Raw genomic sequence first — 22,159 nt, 5'->3', positions numbered from 1 at the left:
GCTAGGCCCGTGAGCCATGGCTGCTGAGCCTGCGCGTCCGGAGCCTGTGCTCTGCAACAGGAGAGGCCACAGCAGTGAGAGGCCTGCGCACCACAAAAAAAACAAACAAAAAAAGCAAACAAAAAAACTGACAAATGGTTAAAAGATGAATAAACAGATCAAGTTGCAACTGTTTTTGGTGGTATCTAATAGTTGATTGCAAGGATTTGTCTTCTTTCCCCCACTGTTTGTTGGCTGAGAGGACGGTCTGTGGTTATGGATCAATCAGCTGATTCAGTCTGGTATAGACAACAGAAGAAGGAGCCCCATCTGCCCCCCTTTTAATCAGGACAAAAAAAGCACCAGCAAGCAGACTTCTGTTTATATCTCATTTTATAGAATCACCCCTAACTTTAAGGGGGTGCTGGAGTAAGGGGGCTGTGAACAGAAAATGAGTTAGCCAATCAATTGCCAAACTTTCAATCTTATCCAAATAAAGCCATTGTCAATAAATCTGGTACTACTATACCTTACTGTTTTTTCAATGTGTTTTTTCCCTTTAATAATACCATGAATATTTTTTCATTTTATTAAATATTCTTCTACATAACTTTCAATGTCTACATAATATTCCACTTGATTACTATACCATAGTTAATTTGAACAGTCTTCTTTTGTTTGAAATGTAGGATTTTCAAGTTTTACTTTTATAAAATAAATAATGTGGTGATGAACATCCTCATAGCTATTCTTTTTCAGAACTGTTTTGACCGTTTTTCTTTCATTTTGATTTTCTTTTTTTTTCAGATCCTCAAGTAACAATGATATTGATCCCCCCACCTTTTTTCAAATCTTCAAATAACAATGATATAAGTATAAATAACCAGATCTTTAGGTAATCTCTTTAAACAGAGTCTGGGGAGAAGAATTCTTCAATAAATCAGATAACCTAGATTATATCTACCAGATGCAAAATATCCTATTGATTTTACCAAATCAGAGAAGCAGCTGGTAAATTCAGAGACAAGATAGGGAGGAGGGAAGTGGTCTATTTTTTGATGGAATCAATTTAATCAGTTCAGTTAATATGACTTTTGCAGCTCTGGTTAAGGGGATCTGGCAGTTTGCAGTTATGTTAATATTTAGAATCCCTCCAGCTTGAAAATGTATTTTCATCTGGTATTGTGTTCCTTTTTGTATAAAGATTGTCAAATGGGAGTGTAAAGGTAGTTCATCTCCCAGCTCATTTGTCAGAATGTATAGTAGGCATGTTGAGATCGAAAGCCTGGCATCCACGCCAGCTAGAAGCAGAAGCTACAGAGAAGTCTGGCTTCCAAGGGAATAGTAGGGGAAATGCTGACACTAGCCCCTCTCCTGCCATTATTGCTGTGGTCTTTGGGAGAGGATTAATGGTGCCTTCCCTTGTTTGGATCAGCAACGCTGAGCATAGGGCAGAGAATTGTGGTACTTGCTGAGTATGTTACCTCTTATAACAGGGTTTTAAATGTCAACGCTTTTTACAATGTATATGAGGAATTCTAACTGAGAAGCTGGCCCATATGCTTAGACTACATCCAACTATATGTTTCTATTTTTGATGTTGCAAAATATGGTTAATTTTTTTTTTTTTTTTTCGGTACGCGGGCCTCTCACTGCTGTGGCCTCTCCCGTTGCGGAGCACAGGCTCCGGACGCACAGGCTCAGCGGCCATGGCTCACAGGCCCAGCCGCTCCGCGGCATGTGGGATCTTCCCGGACCGGGGACTCGAGCCCGTGTCCCCTACATCGGCAGGCGGACTCCCAACCACTGCGCCACCAGGGAAGCCCTATATGGTTAATTTTATGGTGAATATTTTGTGGTCTGCTTTTTGTTATGTGCCAGACAAATTGAGGGCAATGGAAGCTGATGGGTGGTGAAGATAAAAGAGCAGTGTTGACCTTTTGGTAAATCATCCATCACACTGCTTCATCTGTAAGTGGTTTTCTAGCTGTAGCTCATATTTGCTAATCACTACATTTGACTCTCAGTTTTACAGGGATTGATTGTCTTGCTGTGGATTGCCTTTTCTTGTCTTCCTTTCTTTCCTTTTTTTTTTTTTTAAATTTTGGTTATTGTTATTATAACTATTTTATTACCTAGTAGTTCCTCCACCAGAGGGAGCTTGTGGACAGAGAGGCAATGGGAATTAATAATTCAGTTTCTTTTTACTGCTCTTCATCGTGACTTGCAAGGTTTCTTCTCAGTAGCTGAGATGGACTTTAAGCATTCCATTCACCTACTCTCCTTTGAATCTTATTGGTCCCAGTAAAATTAAGTTGCAAGATGACTGTCTTTGGCAGTGGCCAGAGAATAGAATAGTTAACTGGGGTGCCTAGCACCAGGATGCTTTTTGGCTTCCATGTTGATCAGAGTCCCATCAGGGGAAACCAAAGGGGAAAGCAAGAATAGCTTCTTAGTTTCATAGATCAAATACTGGAAACTATGGAATTCATTACAGTGGAAGCTTAAATCTGTATCCTGGACCCGAAGTGATCCAAGGGTAATAAGCATCTGATAGAATACATCTCGCCAACATTGTGGACATCTATTGCTCTTCATTTTTTGATCCTTTTGCCTGACTCTGGCCCATCCTTAGGGTTCAGAAGCATGGTTAATGTATAAGGCCCTCAGCCTACAAGATACAGAGTGGACATGTACTGGCATCTGGTGAGGACACTTAAGGGAAAGACTCTGCCTTAGGACCAAGAGAAATTAATGTTTGTCCACTAAGGAATCTGACCAGTTATAGTGCTATGCTGATTAGCCCTGCAGAAGTTGTTTCTTAATTATGTATTTTAGGGTTTATTAAAATAGGGACTGTGTCCCCTCTCTGGGGACAGAGAATATTTTGATATTTTGATTGCAATTAAGTGGAAATTGAGAACACTAACAGACAGAAACTAATCAGAAGTGTTTTACTGTTCCTTTATTCCCAATCAAATGCTCTGTCAAGCAATATCTAGATATTACCTGCGCTCTGCCTGTCCCCTGCCTAAACCTGGGATTCTTCCACCGAGTGAGTGGTCCTGGGTCCCACGTTGGCATTGCTCATTTGGTTGATGAAGATATATTGACAGAGTTGTTGTTGGTAAGTTTGCAGCCAAGCCTCTAAGGGTATGGCCATGAGGCCATTCTGGAAGTGTGTGTTTGTGTGTGTGTGTGTGCATGTGTGTGTGTGTTACGGTGGTCGTGGTGGTGCATGACCCTTTTTTATTATTTTGTGAAGGCACAAATCATAGGCTTATGGCTGTGGCAAATCAGAATACTTCTACCTCATTTTGGATAACAAAGAACATGTTCTTATACTTCCTTACATTCTTTTATAGAAAAGAAAGAAACATGGTTTCTAAACAACAGCATCTTTTAATGGGGAGTTTTCAGAAGTAACTTTTTTTCCCATTGGTTAGAGATAGAAAGCCAGTCTTTGGGGAAGGGACACTTAGGTCCCAGAAAAATAGGCAATAGTCACAGTCTATTAATAACAGGGGCTTCTCATGAGAAGGAATAATTCTTACATGGTGGTGACATTTTAGACTTTGAAGGAGATTTTCTCAAGTGTCTTCCATAGCAATATGGTACAGAAGTTGGTTTCAGGAGGAGGCAGAAATGACTTAAGATGAATTTTTGGAATTCTGCTTATTGAAAATGCTGATGCTGTTGAGTGTTACTTCTCTCATCTTTCTTCTCCAGAAACACCAACTTACCTAGACTCACACCTACCTTTGCCCCTTTTCTTAAGACTTGAACATTAAGAAGAATTTCCTGTGTCTTCAAATTCAAATTCATTTCTAAATGCTCTCTTCACCCTTTACTCTTCTCCACCGTAGAATACGGTAGTCACTAGCCACATGTGGCTATTTATGTTCAAATTGATTTAAATTAAACAAAGTGAAGAATTCAGTTCCTTAGTCACAATGGCCTCATATCAAGGGCTTGATAGGCACATGTGGCTATTGGCTATCTTACTGGACAGTGTCACTATACAACATTTCCATCATCACAGGAAGTTCTGCTCTGATACTCTTGGCTACCCACTAAGGATATTGCTTCTCTGTCACCCTCTCAGGTGGTGGGTGTTTTTTTTTCAGTGTCTGGAGTGGAGTTGGTGTCTTCTTTTCATCCTCATTGTCACTTTTAGACAGCTTCTTTTTTCTTCATCCACAGAAGTACTCTTATAGCATGTGGGATCAGCCTATCCTACTGCCTACTCCTCCTCTGTATTTATTGATGATTTTATTCCCTAGCTCACTGTCTTTGTGCCCATCACTCTCCTGCCATCATTCTAGGTAAGAATGTCCACATAGATGACTCGTATCTGGCCTCTCAGTTCCTTGAAATTCTCACTTGCATATGTCACTTTCTCTACCTCATGGTCAGTGGCCAGTGGCTGTCAATCTAAGAAGTACTTCTCTCCTTGGGAGCATTTGTAAATGTGAGCAGTCCTACTGGCCTTTAGAGGGCAGGAGCTAAGGATGCTAAATGTCATTAAGTGCATGAGACAGTCTAGACAATGAAGACTTATTTCACCCCAAATGCCATAGTGCTCTTGTTAGGAAACACTGTGCTAACCTCCTAAAAACAATGTACATACCTTAATTAAAAATACTTTATTGCTAAAAAATGCTAACCATCATGTGAGCCTTCAGTGAGTTGTAATGTTTTAGCTGATAGAGGGTCTTGCCTCCATGTTGATGGCTGCTGACTGATCAGGGTGGTGGTTGCTGGAGGTTGGGGTGGCCGTGACGATTTCTTAAAATAAGTCAACAATGAAGTTTGCCACATCGATTCCCTCTTCCTTTCATGAACAATTTCTCTGTACTATGCAGTGCTGTTTGATAGCATTTTATTTCCAAGTTGGGCTCAATCCTCTCAAAACCTGCCACTGCTTTATCAACCAAGGTTTGTAGTATTCTAAATCCTTTCTTGTCATTTCAACAGTCTTTACAGCATCTTTACCAGGAGATCTTTTCCATTTCCAGAAACCATTTTCTTTGCTCATACATAAAGAAGCAACTCCTCATTTGTTAAAGTTTTATCATGAGGTTGCAACAATTCAGTCACCTCTTGAGGCTCCACTTCTGATTCTAGTTCTCTTGCTATTTCTATCACATCTGCAGTTACTTGCTTCACTGAAGTCTTGAACCCCTTGAAGTCATCCGTGAGGGTTGGAATCAATTTCTTTCAAACTCCTGTTAATGTTGATATTTTAACCTCTTCCCATGAATCACAAATCTTCTCACTGGCATCTAGAATGGTGAATCCTTTCCAAAAGTTTTCCAATTTACTTTGCCTAGATCCTTCAGAAGAATCACTATCTGCGGCAACTGTAATCTTAACAAAAACATATTTCTTAAATAATGAGTTGAAAGTCAAAATGACTCCTTGATCCATGGGCTGCAGAATGGATGTTGTGTTAACAGGCATGAAAACAACATTAATCTCATTGTACATCTCCATCAGAGCTCTTGGGTGACCAGGTGTATTGTCAATGATCAGTAATATTTTGAAAGGAATCTTTTTTGAGCAGTAGTTCTCAACAGCAGGCTTCAAATATTCAGTAAACCGTGTTGTAAACAGGTGTGCTGTCATCCAGGCTTTGTTGTTCCATTTATAGAGCACAGGCAGAGTAGATTCAGCATAATTCTTAAGGGCCCTAGGATTTTTGGAATGGTAGATGAGCATTGGCTTCAATTTAAAGTCAGTGACTGCATTAGCCCCTCGCAAGAGAGTCAGCCTTTTTTTTTTTTTTAAGATTTATTTATTATTTATTTTATTTATTTTTGGCTGCGTCAGGTCTTAGTTGCGGCATGTGTGATCCTCGTTGAGGCATGTGGGCTCTTCATTGTGGTGCACGGGCTTCTCTCTAGTTGTGGCGTGCAGGTTTTTCTCTCTCTAGTTGTGGCATGCAGACTTCTCTCTAGTGGTGGCATGCAGGTTTTCTGTCTCTAGTTGTGGCGCACAGGCTCCAGGGCACGTGGGCTCTGTAGTTGTGGTGCATGGGCTCCAGAGCACGTGGGCTCTGTAGTTTGCAGCACATGGGCTCTAGCTGATACACGTGAGCTCAGTAGTTGTGGCATGTGGGCTTAGTTGCCCCACAGCATGTGGGATCTTAGTTCCCTGACCAGAGATTGAACCCCCGTCCCCTGCATTGTAGGGCAGATTCTTTACCACTGGACCACCAGGGAAGTCCTCAGCCTATCTTTTGAAGCTTTGAAGTCAGGCACTGACTTTTCCTCTCTAGCTATGAAAGTCTTAGGTGGCATCATCTTTCAATATAAGGCTATTTCATCTGCATTGAAAATCTGGTGTTTAGTGTAGCCACCTTCATGAATTATCCTAGCTAGATCTTCTGTATAACTTGCTGCAGCTTCTATATCAGCACTTGCTGCTTCACCTTGTACTTTTATATTATGGAGAAGGCTTCTTTCCTTAAACCTCATGAACTTCTGCTAGCTTCAGACTTTTCTTCTGCAGCTTCCTCACCTCTCTCAACCTTCATAGAATTGAGAGTTAAGGGCCTTGATCTGGATTAGGCTTTGGCTTAAGGGAATGTTTTGGCTGGTTTGATCTTCTATCCAGACCGCTAAAACTTTCCCCATATCAGCAGTAGGGGTACTTTGCTTTTTTAGCATTTATGTTTTCATGAAGTAGCACATTTAATTTCCTTCAAGAACTTTTCCTTTGCATTCACAACTTGGCTAACCGTTTGGTGCAAGAGGCCTAGCTTTCGGCCTCTCTCAGCTTTCGACATGCCGTCCTCAATAAGCTTAATAATTTCAGGCTTTTGCTTTCAAGTGAGAGATGTGCAACTCTTCCTTTCAGTTAAACGCTTGGAGGTCATTGTAGGGTTATTTGTTGGCCTAATTTCAACATTGTTGTGTTTCAGGGAATAGGGATGCCCGAGGAGAGGGAGAGGGACGGGGGAACTGCTGGTCAGTGGAGCAATCGGAACACACACATTTGTTAAGTACACTGTGTTATATGGGTGCAGTTTGTGGTGCCCCAAAACAATTACAATAGTAACATCAAAGATCACTGATCACAGTGATAATAGTGAAATAGTTGAAGATGTTATGAGAATTACCAAAATGTGACACAGAGACATGAAGTGAGCAAATGCTATTGGAAAAATGGCACCAATAGACTTGCTCGTTGCAGGATTGCCACAAACCTTCAATTTATAAAAAGCACAATATCTTCTAAGCACAGTAAAGCAAAGTGCAATAAAATGAGGCATGCCTGTATTCGTTTCTCCTCTCATGCCCTCACTTCCGTCCTTACCCAGCTTAGGTGCTATGGTCAGTCTCTCCTTTGCTTGTCTCTCTGTGTCCTGTTTACTGGCATGACTCTGACCCTGTGTCCACTTTGGACCTGAGTTCAGTTGAATGGAGAAGAACACAAAACTATGCTGAATGGCATTACTTTGAGTTTATGTCCACAAACTTCAAGTGTATCCTCTGCTCTATTTAGCAATCCTTCATCATTTGCTTAATACTTCTAACTCTGTGGGGCAACGGTTTTACACCTTCACCTGTACCTCAGACCTCCAACTCCCATCCCCAATTCTCCCCTCAGCTGATTCCTTCACTTCATTTTTCATTGGTGAAATAGAAACAATGAGAGTAAATGACCTCATCTTCTCCAGCAAATCTGCACTGACTCTGTTTCTGCACTCGCTGTCTTGGTCCAGCTTCCGGTACTCTACATGAGCTATATGGAACCCTGTAGTAGCTCCCTGTCATCCTCAGAATAAATCCAGTTTCTGCCATAGCCTCAGGGCCCTTTAAGGTTGGGCTCATGCCTGTCTTTCTCACCATGTCTACTACTACTCTCTTTTTTGGTCCCCGAGTTCTGGTCACACTGGTTTTCTTGCTGTTCTTCGTGTATGTCAAGCTTATTCTCACCTCAACATCTTTGTGTTTGCTGTTGCTTCTGTCTGGAAGTCTTTTCCCCTAGATATTTCTATGCCTTGCTTCTTCTTCGTTACACTCAGGCTTCTGCTCAAATGTCATCTCCTCAGAGAATCCTTCCTTGACCACTCTGCCCACAATAGTTGTCCTTCTCCCCTATCATTCTCTAACTCCTTACCCTGCTTAATTTTTTTCCACAGGACTTATCACTATTATGTCACTACCTGACCTAATATTATAAATCTGTATTAATTTCTTTATTATCTGAATATAACTTTATGAGGGTAGGAATTTTGCCTGTCTTTTTTGCTACTGTATCTTCAGGGCCTAGAACAGTATTTAGCACTCATTATCTATTGATTAAGTATTTGACACATTTTTGATAAATGAATATTGAATAAAGTATAGTGACTACTGTGGCAAAGACTCTTTTTATTTGTCACGCTGTTACTATCCTGAGGCAAGGAAGACTCAGTTCTCTCACCACTTTTCTCTATTTGAAAGATTGGGAAACCTTTTGTGCAGTGTCCCATAATATCACTGGGCTTTCGTTTGATATAAACACATCATTTACATATTAATTCTGCCTTTGTTCTTTTCTCATTAGCCCATAACAATTAAAAGAGACCATTACTCTGCCACACTATGGGTTTTTATTATGTCATATCAAAGTCTCCATTAATTAAATAACTTAATAAATTAAAGCCTTATTCGATGACAATATCTTTCAATTGCGAATCATCTCCACTAAAGAGCACAATGGCAGACGTGGGACAATTTTAGCATTAGGACATGCCAACCTAACAGCCAGATGTGCTTATTGACACAATGAAAGTTAAATACTTTCAGTTTAGGTGATTGTTTGGTGCCAATGACACTGCGAACAGGACAGTCGATGGGGTAAAAAAAGACAAACTCAGGCACTGCTATTGGAAGGCACAGCTCAATTATCAGATTGTCATTTAGATTCTTTAGAATGTTAATTGGATAAAATCACGAATTAAAAAATAACATGTTTGGAGCTATAAGACTGTGTCTTCAGGTTTCGGTTCAAGAGAGATTGATGTGCAGGGTAACGTTCAAACTTCTTAATTTATAATGCAAAGTCCTCATTTAACTGGAATGTGAATTGGAGTGCAAGATAGTAAGATGAAGGCAGGGAGACCAAGGATACTAATGTAATTATCTAAGGAAGAGATGCTAAGAGATGGGGTTGGGAAGAAGAGATTTAGGAAAGGAGGAGACAAGATGAAAGCTGCACCATATGGAAGTAAAAAAAAAATGGGAGAGAGTGAAGTACAGCAACATCAGAAGTAGATGACAACTGGATTCTTTTATATTCATGTTACAGGTAAAGACAGAGTAGTGGACTGGCCGCCTTAATTTGGAAATTTTTGTGTGTTACTTGTGTAAGGATTAATTAATTACCTTATAGCTTTAAGAGAGTATGGTTTGCTAATGTGTCTAAGTGACTTATTGAGAATAGATAAATTATGAGCCTAAGCTAGGTATAGTCATGCCTTCTGTGGTGTGTAGACTTGGTACATTTGGATAAGCCCTGACTTTTGGGAAAGTGTAAATCAATCTCATGGTTGAAATAAAGCCACATATACCAGGAATCACAACAAACATAAAGATGATTCATTCTGTGTGTCAGTAGGCAAAGATTTTTAAGTTGCATGGGGAAGAAGAAACAGTTACACTCTCTTTACACACTGTTTACAAGGAATACCCCTATTAAGAATAATGGCATGGGAAGATTGAAAGAAGATAGATGGAAATTGATATAATATACCATGCAAATACCTTTCAAAAGAAGGCTGGTGACACCGTGTTAATATCAGACAAAATGTACTTTAAAAAATGTTGTTATAGATAAAGAAGGTCATTATTTAATGATAAAAGAACAATTCACCAGAAAGATATATTAATCCTGAACCTGCATTATTACCTAGTCACATCATTTCAAAAATATATAAAGTAGGGCTTCCCTGGTGGCGCAGTGGTTGAGAGTCCGCCTGCCGATGCGGGGGACGCGGGTTCGTGCCCCGATCCCGGAAGATCCCACATGCCGCGGAGCGGCTGGGCCCGCAAGCCATGGCCGCGGAGCCTGTGTGTCCGGAGCCTGTGCTCCGCGACGGGAGAGGCCACGGCAGTGAGAAGCCCGCGTACAGCAAAAAAAAAAAAAAAAAAAAAAAAAAAAAATATATATATATATATATATATAAAGTAAAAATTGACCATATCACCATGAGGTATTGAGAACCTAGGTAATCATAATTGGGAGGGTTTTTTAAAATATTTATTTATTTATTTATTTATTTATTTAATTTATTTGGTTTTGCCAGGTCTCAGTTGCAGCAGGTGGGCTCCTTAGTTGTGGCTCACAGGCTCCTTAGTTGTGGCTTGCGGGCTCCTTAGTTGCAGCTTGCTGGCTCCTTAGTTTCAGTGCATGGGCTCCTTAGTTGAGGCAGGCAGGCTCCTTAGTTGCGGCAGGTGGGCTCCTTAGTTGTGGCATGCAAACTTTTAGTTGCATCATGCATGTGGGACCTAGTTCCCTGACCAGGGTTCAAACCTGGCCTGCATTGGGAGCACAGAGTCTTAACCACTGTGCCACCAGGGAAGTCCCCATAATTGGGAGTTTTAAACATTTTCTCTAAGACACTGAAAATTCAAATAAACTAAAAAAATTAGAAAGGATAAAGAAGATTTAAATAACATAACTGATTAGCTTGATTGAATAGACATACATAGAACTCTGAACTCCTGAATTCCGCTACCAGAGAATATACACACACCGAAAGCCTTACCACTGATTGCTAAAAATTATATTTCCTTTTATCTCAGGAGAAAAAATATTAGGAGACCAAAAACAAATAGACATCAAAAACTTTATACATTTGGAAACAAGATCATACTTCTAAATCTTGTCAAAGAAAAGTGATGATAGAAATTAGTTGATACTCTATTTTAAATCTTGTGGGTTACAATTAAAGAGGTACATAAAGGAAAATTTATAGATTAAAATGCATATATTTGAAATGAAGGAGGACTGATTATTAGTGAGTTAAGCATTCAACCAAAAAGTTATAAATAAGATAGCAGAGTAAACCAAAATAAAGCAAAGGGAGAAGATAATACAAAGTACTGCAAAAAGAAATGAAATAGAACACAAAGGAATAGCAGAGAAGATCGACAAAGCAAAGGATGATTCCTTGAAAGACTAACTAAACACATCTGGCAAACTTGATCAGCTACAGAGACAAAGACAGAAAGAAGGAAAGAAAGAGTAGGAGTGACAGAGAGAACACAAATAGTATTAGAAATGAAAAGAGGGACCTAATATATGTATAATAGAGAATAAAAGGTCAAAAGAATGTACTATGAGTAACTTCATGGTAATATATTTAAACATACATTTTAATAAATAGGGGTGTCCAATACATTTATGATACACACATTCTAAGCTCATGTCACAACAGGAGACTGAGAAACATGATTTCTAACTGAGTTTGAATAAATGAATGGAAGAGAAGATCATTCACTCATATGAAACGTATTTATGGACATCTGCTCTGTACTGGGAATTGTGCTGGTGCTACCTTATATTTTCATGAGGGGGATGGACATTAAACAAATCATTACAAAAACAGATATTTACAGTTGAGGTAAGTACAGTATAGGAAGGGTTAGAGCATTTAACAGAGAACTTAATCTTATTTGGGCAAAGGGCAGATTAGCAAAGGTTTCCTGAAGAAGTGACATTTAATCTGGGACCTAAATAATGGGTAGGAGTTACCCAAGCTAGAAGGGGTTACAGGGTCCAAAGACATATATCATAGAGTGGATGATTAGAAAGGTGTGAAAATCGGTTTCAGCAGTTGCCTTTGGAATATGGTAAGGATTTATACAAGCCAAATACATTAAATTCACACGTCTAAGTAGAGCACAAACATATTTCCCCTTCTTAATAGCTTTATGTAGATGCTTAAGAATGTAATCTGTAAAGAAAGTATTAAAACAAGGATGGGAAGGAAATAAACCAGCTTCATTCAGAGTAGTGGTTGCTTCTAGGGAATGGAGAGCAGAGGAGGCTTCTGCATCGTTAATGGTGATTCCCTTCCTGAAAGGGAGGATAAAGTTAGCCACAATCATGAGTGTGCTAATTTCTTTAAGTGTTGGCCTTATCTGAAATGGAGACCTCAATTATAAAACATCAGGCAGAAAATCACAGAAGAGAAACTTAGAGATGCTATTCTGAAGGGAGCAGTGGTATAGACAGTACTACTCAAAATGTGAAGAGGGAGGTCAGACACTGAGAGTAAGGATTTAGGACTGCCTTGTCCAGCACAGTAGCCACTAGCTACATGTGGCTATTGAGTACTTGAAATGTGGCCAGTCTGAATTGACATACTGTAAGTGTACAATACACATTGGATTTCGAGGACAGTATTAAAAAAGAATGTAAAATATTTCAATAATATTTTTATTGAAGTATAGATGATTTACAATATTAGTTTCAAGTGTACAACATAGTAATTCAATATTTTTATAGAGTTTACTTCACTTAAAATTATTATAAAATATTGACTATATTCCCTGTGCTGTGCAATATATCATTATAGCTTATTTATTTTATACATAGTCGTTTTTACCTCTTAATACCCTACCCCTTTTATGCTCCTCCCTGCTCTGGTAACTGCTAGTTTGTTCTCTATATCTGTGAGTCTGTTTCTGTTTTGTTTCATTCATTTGGTTGTTTTACTGGGTTGGCCAAAAAGTTCATTTAAGTCTTTCCACAAGAGTGTGTGGAAAAACCTGAACGAACTTTTTGGCCAACCCAATACTTTTTAGATTCCATGTAGAAGTGGTAACATATAGTATTTGTCATCAACAATATTTTTATATTGATTATATTATATGAAATGATAAGATTGTGGATATATTGGTGGGCTACATTAGCATATTATTAAAATTAATCTCACCTGTTTCTTTTTACAGTTTTTAACATGGCTACTAGAAAGGTTAAAATTACATATGTGGCTGACATTTTATTTCTGTTGGACAGTGCAAGTTTAGAAACTTTTATAGCAATTTGGCATTGCCACAATATCCAAGTGTATGTCTCATCAGCCCACAACATATTGGAAAGGAATAATGCAGTCAACTAGTATTTCATCACAGATAAATAGTGAAGCACTGCTTGAAACCATTCATATCTTCCAAAGTGTTTAGCCACTATGCTTACTATAGGAAGAAACATATATTGTCAATTTCTCAGATGTCTGTGAAATAGTCCAAGGAGGCAATTGTTAAATTGATGTGGCCTTCTGAGTATGAAAAAGTGATTGATAAAGATGTTATCATATAACCCTTCAGATTTGCTTGTATTTATTTTCAGTTGCATAACTTGTATATTGGAGTTGGACAGAATATAATAAAAACTGTGGTAAATAATACATTTTTAAAAGTCCAATTGAAAGACCAGTTTGGTATCAACTAGTTTTTTGTTTTTTGGGTTTCTTTTTTGAGAATTGAAAAAACAGGGAGTGGGGAAGCTCATATCTTAAATTAGTTACATTGCAACATTGATAATATACTTATGTAATTGTCTTCCTTAGATTTTGTTCTATAAAATTGACTTATCGGGCCTCCCTGGTGGCGCAAGTGGTTGAGAGTCCGCCTGCCGATGCAGGGGATACGGGTTCGTGCCCCGGTCTGGGAGGATCCCATATGCCGCGGAGCGGCTGGGCCCGTGAGCCATGGCCGCTGAGCCTGCACGTCCGGAGCCTGTGCTCCGCAACGGGGGAGGCCGCAGCAGTGAGAGGCCCGCATACCGCAAAAAAAAAAAAAAATTGACTTATTTTTCATCAGAATGGGCTAGTTAACATTGGACTTGGAATTGGTACAGGTGAGCTTGTGATTTACAGGGCAATTTTTCTCATCAAAACCTGGGCAGAACCATTTATTTCAAAACCAATATTTATTTTACAATGGGAAGATGGAGCAGATTAAAGGAGCATAAAACCATGATAAATCACCCAATCTTTATCCCATAGAAAATCTTTTAAATGGCTCTTTAAAGTAATGGCAGTAAAACCGTCTCATAGAGTTTATATTTGGATGGCTTTCTAGCATATGGTATAGTCATGTAGATTAAAATCTAATTAACGAGGAATTTGTAAATATTCAGACGTGGTCTGTGTGATTCTTTTTCAGTGAAAAGTTAAATGTGTTTTTTCCGTAGCCAGGCTTCTGAGTCTTGCTCGTGAGTAAAGGGGATCCAGCCTCAAATTTTTAGCTGTTTGAAATCAAAGGCCAAAGAAATGAAATATCTTTTAGTCTTTTTATTTAATAATCAATTTTTATATTAAATGTTTAAGAACATGTTTATCTATGTTTACTATAGATTATTATACAAGAAAGGAATTTTTATAACATCTTGTTTGATTTGGTTCCCATTTATATCTTAGGTTACAGTAATTTCTGTGGTTAAAAATAATGGAGTTAAATTTCTCTAATAGTATTCTTTAACACTATTCTAATGATAAGTGGACTTGTATAGAACTTTTGGACTGATTAGAAAATGCTAAAGAGTAGAAAACATTTGAAATGGATGAGATCTGCTTGTAATCATGGTGAATTTTACAAATGGGGAGTCTGTGTCCTGTGGATGTTCCATGTGGGTGTTCTGTCTCTACCTAACTGAAGTCTCCAGGTCAGCAGTTGGCAAACTTTTTTGTAAAGGACCAGAGACTAAATATTGTAGGCTTGTTGGGTCCATATTCCAACTATTCAACTCTACTGTTATTGGGTGAAAGCCGCCGTAAGTAATATATAAATGAATGGGTGTGTGCACACTCTCTGACCCAACAATTCTATGTCTAGCAATGTTCCCTAAGGAAATAATCAGAGGCTTTGTCAAAGAAGCATGTACAAGAGTATCTGTCATGATATTACTTTATGACATGGAAAGCTATTTATGGGCCCTGGTTAATTAAAAGAAAAGCAGCAAAACAGAATGTAATATGTGATCCTACTTTGATATAATGTATGTACAAACCCATATATTAGGTTGGATCATGTGAAATTAATGTTAAATGGCTGGTTTTTATCTGCAAAATGGAAATTTTATATGGTCAACCTAAGAAAGAGACTGAAAGATTATCCACCTGTAATTTCTTAGGTGGAAGAAATAGAATAATTTTTATTCTACTCTTTTTCATATGTTCATTTGTTAGAAGGAATATATTTTACTTCACAGTGAGAAAATGATGCAGGTTTTTTAGGACAAAAGAAAGATTTTGCCATTCAAATTGTGGGTACCTAGCAATGGAAATGCAGAAGGCATGTGCATGTAGTCCTCTCTGGAGGAGATGTGTCTCCTGTGAGGAACTAGGAGCTTTGTTTTGTTGGCAAGGCCATTCCTGTTACGGCAGTGGATACAGGGAGCTGCAGCCAGTGCATGTTGTGTATTTTCTCCCATTGGTTGACTTCATTCCCCCTGATGCTGTTTAACATTGAATTCATCAAATGAACTCCTCTTGTTCAGATTGCTTTCACATCAAATTGCTGTCTGATTAGGATTTGGCTTTGCATGGAGGACATCTTCAGGAAGGGAATGTTCTGGTCATTCTGACATCTGTGCGGCAGTTATATTACAAATTGTAGACTTCTACTTCGATATTTTGGGTTCATGCTGCTGGACTCGTGTGCTTTGTTTAATGAAGTCCACCTCCTGAGAGAGGGATTCTGTCTTGTGTGCTGAGATCCCCAAGGCCCAGGATGCCAAAACCTAGTGAAGGAACTTCCTAAGGTATAGATGACCTTCAGTTGGGTCTCTGGGGAGGGAGCCTCCTGCCCTTCCTCAGATGGCCTTCTATATTTCTGCACAGTAAGTTGCTTGAGTCTTTTCTTATTTGAAACTTTGCCCCTTTCCAACTCTCAAGTTCTGCACTTCTTCAATTTTTCTCTCCTCAGCCCTTGCTTGCTCCGTTTTCCTCACTGTTTCTTGTCACCTGGCAGAAACACACAGTGGGGAGAGACTGGTACACAAGAGACATTTTGCTGCTGGTATTTAACTTTCTCCTGAAGTTTATGTTGGATGACATTGATTTCTAGTGCAAAGGGCGCTCAGCGTTGGAGCAGACCTGTAGAGAAATAGAGTCCGTCAGGCCTGCTGTGAGGCTAGAATCCCCTTGTCCCAGCAACAGGGATTGGCATTTGTGTGAGACAGTGGGACATGCCCCTGATGCCGGGAACTTCTTGCAGTGACCATCAGCGTGAAGAAAAGCAGTGGACCATTTCTCCACCTGAGGGAAGCAGACATTTTGTGAGCTCACATGTTTTTCTCATCAGACTCTGAAAGGGCATTTTACTGTATTTTGATACAATGTTCAAAGTACACATTAGGGGTAATTTCTCCCTTATTTGGAGCACCAGTCAGAATGATCTTATCTCCATCAGAGGACATGAAGAGGCCTCTGTATCTGACACTACTTTGTTAAAGAGAAAATATTTTCCCAGGAGACAAGAGTTACTGGCTAAATACAGCCCCAAATCAAAGATCTTTTCTACCAAGAACTCTTATGTCAGCTTTCTTTTTCATAAATTAATGTGGATCTGTGGAATTTACATTTCCTACAAATTGTTTACCCATTTTCCCTTTTCATAAGGTGAGAGAAGATCCTAATTCAAGATACATTCTGTCACTTTGGAGGCTGATTGGGGATGAGAGTTTTTTTGTATTCAAAGAAATCCCCAAAACAACTGGTAAAACTGCTTATAGAATTTGATGTTACACATCTTGAGGAAGATTTAAGTCTGAAAATTTAAAAGACTTCAATTCACAAAGTGTTGATTGCATCATTTTGCTTAGTAGTACAGTTAAGTCATTTTTAAAAAGTCAGGTGAATAAGTTTTGGCCTCATCAATGAAATGTACCAAGAACCATAAAGTAGTGAAATGGTGTTAAGAAAAACATTTCATTTTTCCTTTGTATTGAAAAAAGTGAAAATTACCCTCTTTCACTTTGAGTTCATGCTACAAAAGCTTATAAATTTTATGTTGGGTATTTAGATGTTCATGTGAGATGAGCTCAATTTATAAATTTGAATGCTAACAATATGACGATTAATTTTAGAAAATTGTCAGTCAGCAGCCTAGAATAAGATGATTCATTTGCTATATAGGCAACATTGTATGTTATAAAAAGTCAGAGGATAGTCACATAGAAAGGGGAAAAATGAATGGATCAATAATTTAATTTAGCTCTGACCTGGCTAAGTTCTATAGCATGGTTCATAATTTTTCAATGAATAGACCCTTAACATTTTACATATAGTGCCTCAGTTTTGTATTGATCTTCCCTAATGTATTCTTCATTTCAAAGAAGGGATAAAAACAAACAAAACACACTGTTTAACAAAAACACGTTGTGTCGCCTGCAAATGTTAACCAAAATATGACAACATATTGGCATTATTTATTCTGTTTTCAGAACTACTTTTTTCCTGGCTAATTTAAAAATTCAGAAGAGAAATGGGTAGTAAGTGATAACTTGAAGGGCAAGTTCATGGAGTTCTCTCTTAGTTAATAGATTCTTAGCCTCTCTGCATTACTTAATTGCTTATTAAAAGTGGAACCCCTGATGTACTATGTGTAGTGTGTATTTATTCCATGGAAAATTATTAATTTTTAATTGAACTAAGTGAGTGCTTGGACAAGGGACCCTAGCTGTTAATCAGGAAGCAAGTGATTGACTGATGTTCATGTTCATTAATTATTCAAGGAAGTTCAATTTTAAGGTCTATAACAGTAGAAGAAAGTTTTTATAAGTGAGTGTGTTTGTGCTGGTACATTTTAGTACTTTGTTTATTTGTTCATTTAACAAATATTTAGTATGTGCTATGTGCCATGCAGTGATGAGTCAGTGATGAGCAAGCCCATGGGCGTCTGTACTCACAAAGCTTCCAGGGCAGTACGTAAAAGAGAGGTATATCAGTGCTGTTTAGGAGACTCAGTTTTGCTTGACTCCCCTCTATGTACAGAAAATGATTCTTCTCTGCACAAATTTCCTGAGTCTCCTGGAAATTCAAGCTATCAAATTCTAATTACCATCTGAGACAATATTTTCTTTAGAATGATAGAATCATAGTTTCTAAGAGCTGAAAGAGACCTGCGAAGTTGTCTGGCACTGGACCCTTTTGTTCTCCGGCCTCAGCCTGGGCCTGTCCAATGTCAGGAGGGGGAAGTGTACTCATTCATGGGGTCATTTCTGGAATGTGTGGATTATTTCAAAGTTCTTGCAAATAATGAACTGAAGCTTATTTCCCTGCAAAATCTCTTTATTGATTCCAGTTTTGCATCTTGAATAAAATCATCACATCTTATTTACCTATTATTTGGAGTATGTATCACAGTTTTCCATATATTTCTGAGATCTTTTTATTATGAACGTGTTATCCCTGTTAGATGCATGTATCCTGACAACAGAATTGTGTCTGGTTTTGCTCATTGCTGTTTCCACTAGCACTGTCATAACACTAGGCAATGAATGAAGAAATGAATGCTTTATCTTATTCCAAAAACGCTTCAGGGAAGAATACATAGATTTAAACCATACATCTTAGTCCCTTAACTATTTGACAACTGTCACGGTTCTTTTACTTCAGTTTTTCTCATCCTTAGGTTCAGATTCTCCTTCCTAACTTTCTTTACATGTGACATGGTGTCCAGCCAATTATACTGAAGTCATCTCCTTCCTAATGCCTCCCACTTTGTTAATATAAAAAGAAAGTGCTGGTCTCACCAGGAGGTTTGGGAAAGGCTTCACAGATGAGGTGCAGATTGACCTGTGCTGTCTTGAAGAATGAGGAAGTGTTCTCCATGTCAGTGAGGCCAGAAAGGGCACTTTTAAGGTACACTGAGAACAGTGGTACCAGAATGTTCACCCACCTTGCAGATTTCCATTAGGTCACCTAACTTCCTAGTTAGATCCTCTTTGGGGAAGTTTTGCTCTTTTCTTTCCGTCTTCCTCATGAACTTCACTATTCTTTCACCTTGATCACTTCCTTACCACTACCGCAAAGCTGCAAAGCTCGAGGCAGAGCTGCCCGAGGTTTAGCGCTTAGGTGAGGGAGGTAGTCTGTATTCAAATCCGGGTTCAACCCATATTTTGCATGGCCTTCAGTGAGGTAGGTACTTCTTTGAGATTTAGCGTTTTCCTCTTTAAAATGGAGAAAATAATAATACCTTATAAAATAATTGAGAGAATTATCAGGTAAATTATAGGTGAAGTGCCTGACCTGTAACTATTATTCCCCACCTCCCTCCCTGGGAAACTCCTGCTGTAGTTCACTTCCGCTGGTATAGCTATTGGTCCAGAGGCCCCAGCACATGCACGTGGCTCAGACATATTTTCCACAGAAACCCATCAGGTGTTAATAGTGGCAGAGCTATTTCAGTTTCTTTCAGGTCCTCAGTCCAATGGATTTACATCTTCACCTTTATTTCTTTCATCCTCCAGGCTCCTGGGGTCCAGTAATTTTTTAGGTTTTTTTGGTAGGACTGTAAAGGAATCAGATTTGACACATTTTCCTCTGATTTCTCTCCTTTCGGGTCTCCATTTCTCCTGGTATTACAAGAGCCTGGATTTCTCTGATCTCATCCCTCTCAGCTTCATCTGGGTAATCAACATACTCATTTCATTCTGGTCAAGATTTCTCTCAATAGGTTTATTGCAGATGGCTGCAGCTGCGATCAGTGTTTACAATCTGATGACAAGTTGGAGATTAAGGCTTGTCATCACTATTTAATTAACCTCAAATTAAGCGCTTTCTGGTCCCATTCCATGCCCTTCCACAAGCTCAGGAGAGCTTCTAAAACAGTGCTTGGGGTCTTGATAGATTCGGGATCACATCACTGGAAAGCAGGGGCTGATTTAGCTGTGACTCTGAAAAGCAACACTATTTGATCCTTAAGTCACTTGCCCGAGGGCTGAAGCTAGGTAGCTATTCAAAGTCTCTATAAAGAGAGGGGAAGAAAGGAGAGCATTTTTCTAATTCTAGGAAGCAGGTAGTCTGTGAACTGCAGAGACGATGAGACAAAAAGTATTCCAGAGACAGAAAAAAAACTCGGGTCTTATATTTTAAAACAACTTTGTTTTTCTATCACAGAAGTAGTATATGTCAACAGCAAAATTATACATGGTAATTGTAAAAGGATGGAGAAACGAAAGAAGAAAGTAAAAATCATACAAATTCCTACTCTCCATACCTGCTTTTAAGGCTTACACGAGTTGTCCAATCTGGTAGCCACTAGCCACATGTGGCTCATAAATATTTAAAATATGGCAAGACTGAATTGACACCACGTGCTAGAAGTATAAACTACACACCAAATTTCAAAAAGAGAATTTAAGTTATTGTTATTTTGTGTATGATGGATTAATTAAAATATATCTTTAAATGAATTTCATCTTTTACTTTTTTTTCATCTTTTACTTTTTAAAATATGACTACTAAGTACTTTAAAATTATGTATATTTCTCTTGGACAGTGCAATTTTAGACCTTTTTCTTATATCAAAATTTTTTTAAAAGAAAAATTGCGTTATTCTACGTAAAACTTTGTATCCTCCTTTTTCAGTTAATGCGAATATGTTCATGTCATGAAATATATGATATGGCATTATCTTTAATCATTTGTAGTATTTTATTATATGATGTGCCTGAATAGATTAATCCAATCCACTGTTGCTGAACGCTTAGGTCATTTCCATTTTTTAAAATTTCAAATTATTCATAACATATAACTGTATCTTTGGACTCATCCTTAATTGTGCTTCTAGGATTTGTTTCTGGAAGCCAATTAGCCGAGTCACTTGCTTGTGGTGTTTAAGCAAATTGCCATATAGAAAGGTGGCACTGATTCATACTCAGTACAGTGGTTTATAATAATGCTCATTTCACCTCATCTTTATCAGCACCAGATATCATCATTGTTCTTAATTCTTATTGTAACGAGCAGCACTGTTATGGGTTTGCTCAGCAAATTATTGAAAAAGTCTTAGTTTTAAGCTTTGTGCAGTGGTAGTATCGTAGCCAATGAGGTTTATCCGAGGCACGATTACTGCTAATTGAAAAAGTCTTAGGCTTGGTAGCTTCTATCCTGGTCCTGCAGATGCTTCAGATGATTTTCTCTTATCCATCAATCATTCTTTTATCCATCCACTCTTGAGCATCTGTAATGTGTCCAGCCCTGCCCAAAGATTTGTAGAAGACATGGTATTTGATTTTAGGAAATCCCTTATATTTAATATTTAAGTTGGAAAAGGAAGGAAGAGAAAATAAATAGGGCAAGGGCCACATGAGTCTTATTTACTACAGTATTTCAGCACCTAAATAGAGTGTCTGGTACATGGTAGACTCCCAGTAAATATAGTTGAATGAATTCATGACTAAGTGTATGTATTACATAAGTGATGAAGAAAACAAAATAAAGGGGTAATGATTTTAAGGTAGGGACAGTAAGGGAAAGCTGTCTGCCTCCTGTCTTAACCCAACAGAATCCAGAAGGCATGAGAGCTGCAGAGGGCTGCAGAGGGCTGCAGAGGAGAGGCCACCACAGGGCAGACAAAGGGTCTGCAGGGGCAAATAGAGGATAACCAGGACACCAGCTCTGATACCTGCCCTCTGGGGTAGGGCACTCACCCTTTCTGAGTTTGGTTTCCTCATCTGTAAAATGTGCATAATTATACCTACCTCAGAAAGTTGTATTAGAAATAAATGGAGAGCACTTAGCACAATGGTATTTTCTTTACTTGTATTCATTAGTGGCTTAGCTATGTCAGTTTCTAAGCATCTTGTTCATTTATCATTTCTTAGAAGTTATCAGAAGGAAAAACAGAGAAGAAACTTACCCCGATAGACCTGGACCTTATATTTAGACTTGAAAAGTTCTACACCCTCCCCCAGTGAGGTAGCCATTTGCGTTCTGAACTGTGCATATCAAACCCTTATACTCTGGTTAAAAATCCATAGAATTTTTCATGTAGTTGGATAATTAGGCCACATGCTGTTGGCTCTGCTCAAAAACGGTCATTTAAGTGTCCTTTTATTTTTTTTAGCATCCACTGGGAAGTTTAAATAGCCACTGCCAGTGTGATTTCTATATGCTCTTTAAAAAATGCTGAAATTGAAAAGAGTTTAATAAAATTGCTGGACTGTTAGC

The 22,159-nt window shown here is 38.5% G+C and overlaps 1 protein-coding gene and 1 pseudogene across 13 annotated transcripts in view; both read left to right on the top strand.

Annotated features, from left to right (window-relative positions):
- Positions 1 to 22,159, top strand: part of FHIT (fragile histidine triad diadenosine triphosphatase) — a 1,490,046-nt gene that overhangs the window by 296,924 nt on the left and 1,170,963 nt on the right. The window lies entirely within an intron of this gene.
- On the top strand, positions 21,005 to 21,079 carry LOC132498083 (U4 spliceosomal RNA; annotated as a pseudogene).

The sequence above is a fragment of the Mesoplodon densirostris genome, chromosome 10 (genome assembly GCF_025265405.1).
Source record: "Mesoplodon densirostris isolate mMesDen1 chromosome 10, mMesDen1 primary haplotype, whole genome shotgun sequence".
Taxonomy (NCBI): Eukaryota; Metazoa; Chordata; class Mammalia; order Artiodactyla; family Ziphiidae; genus Mesoplodon; species Mesoplodon densirostris.
Note: the sequence above shows the minus strand (reverse complement) of the source record. Positions and strands in the feature narration are given on the sequence as shown.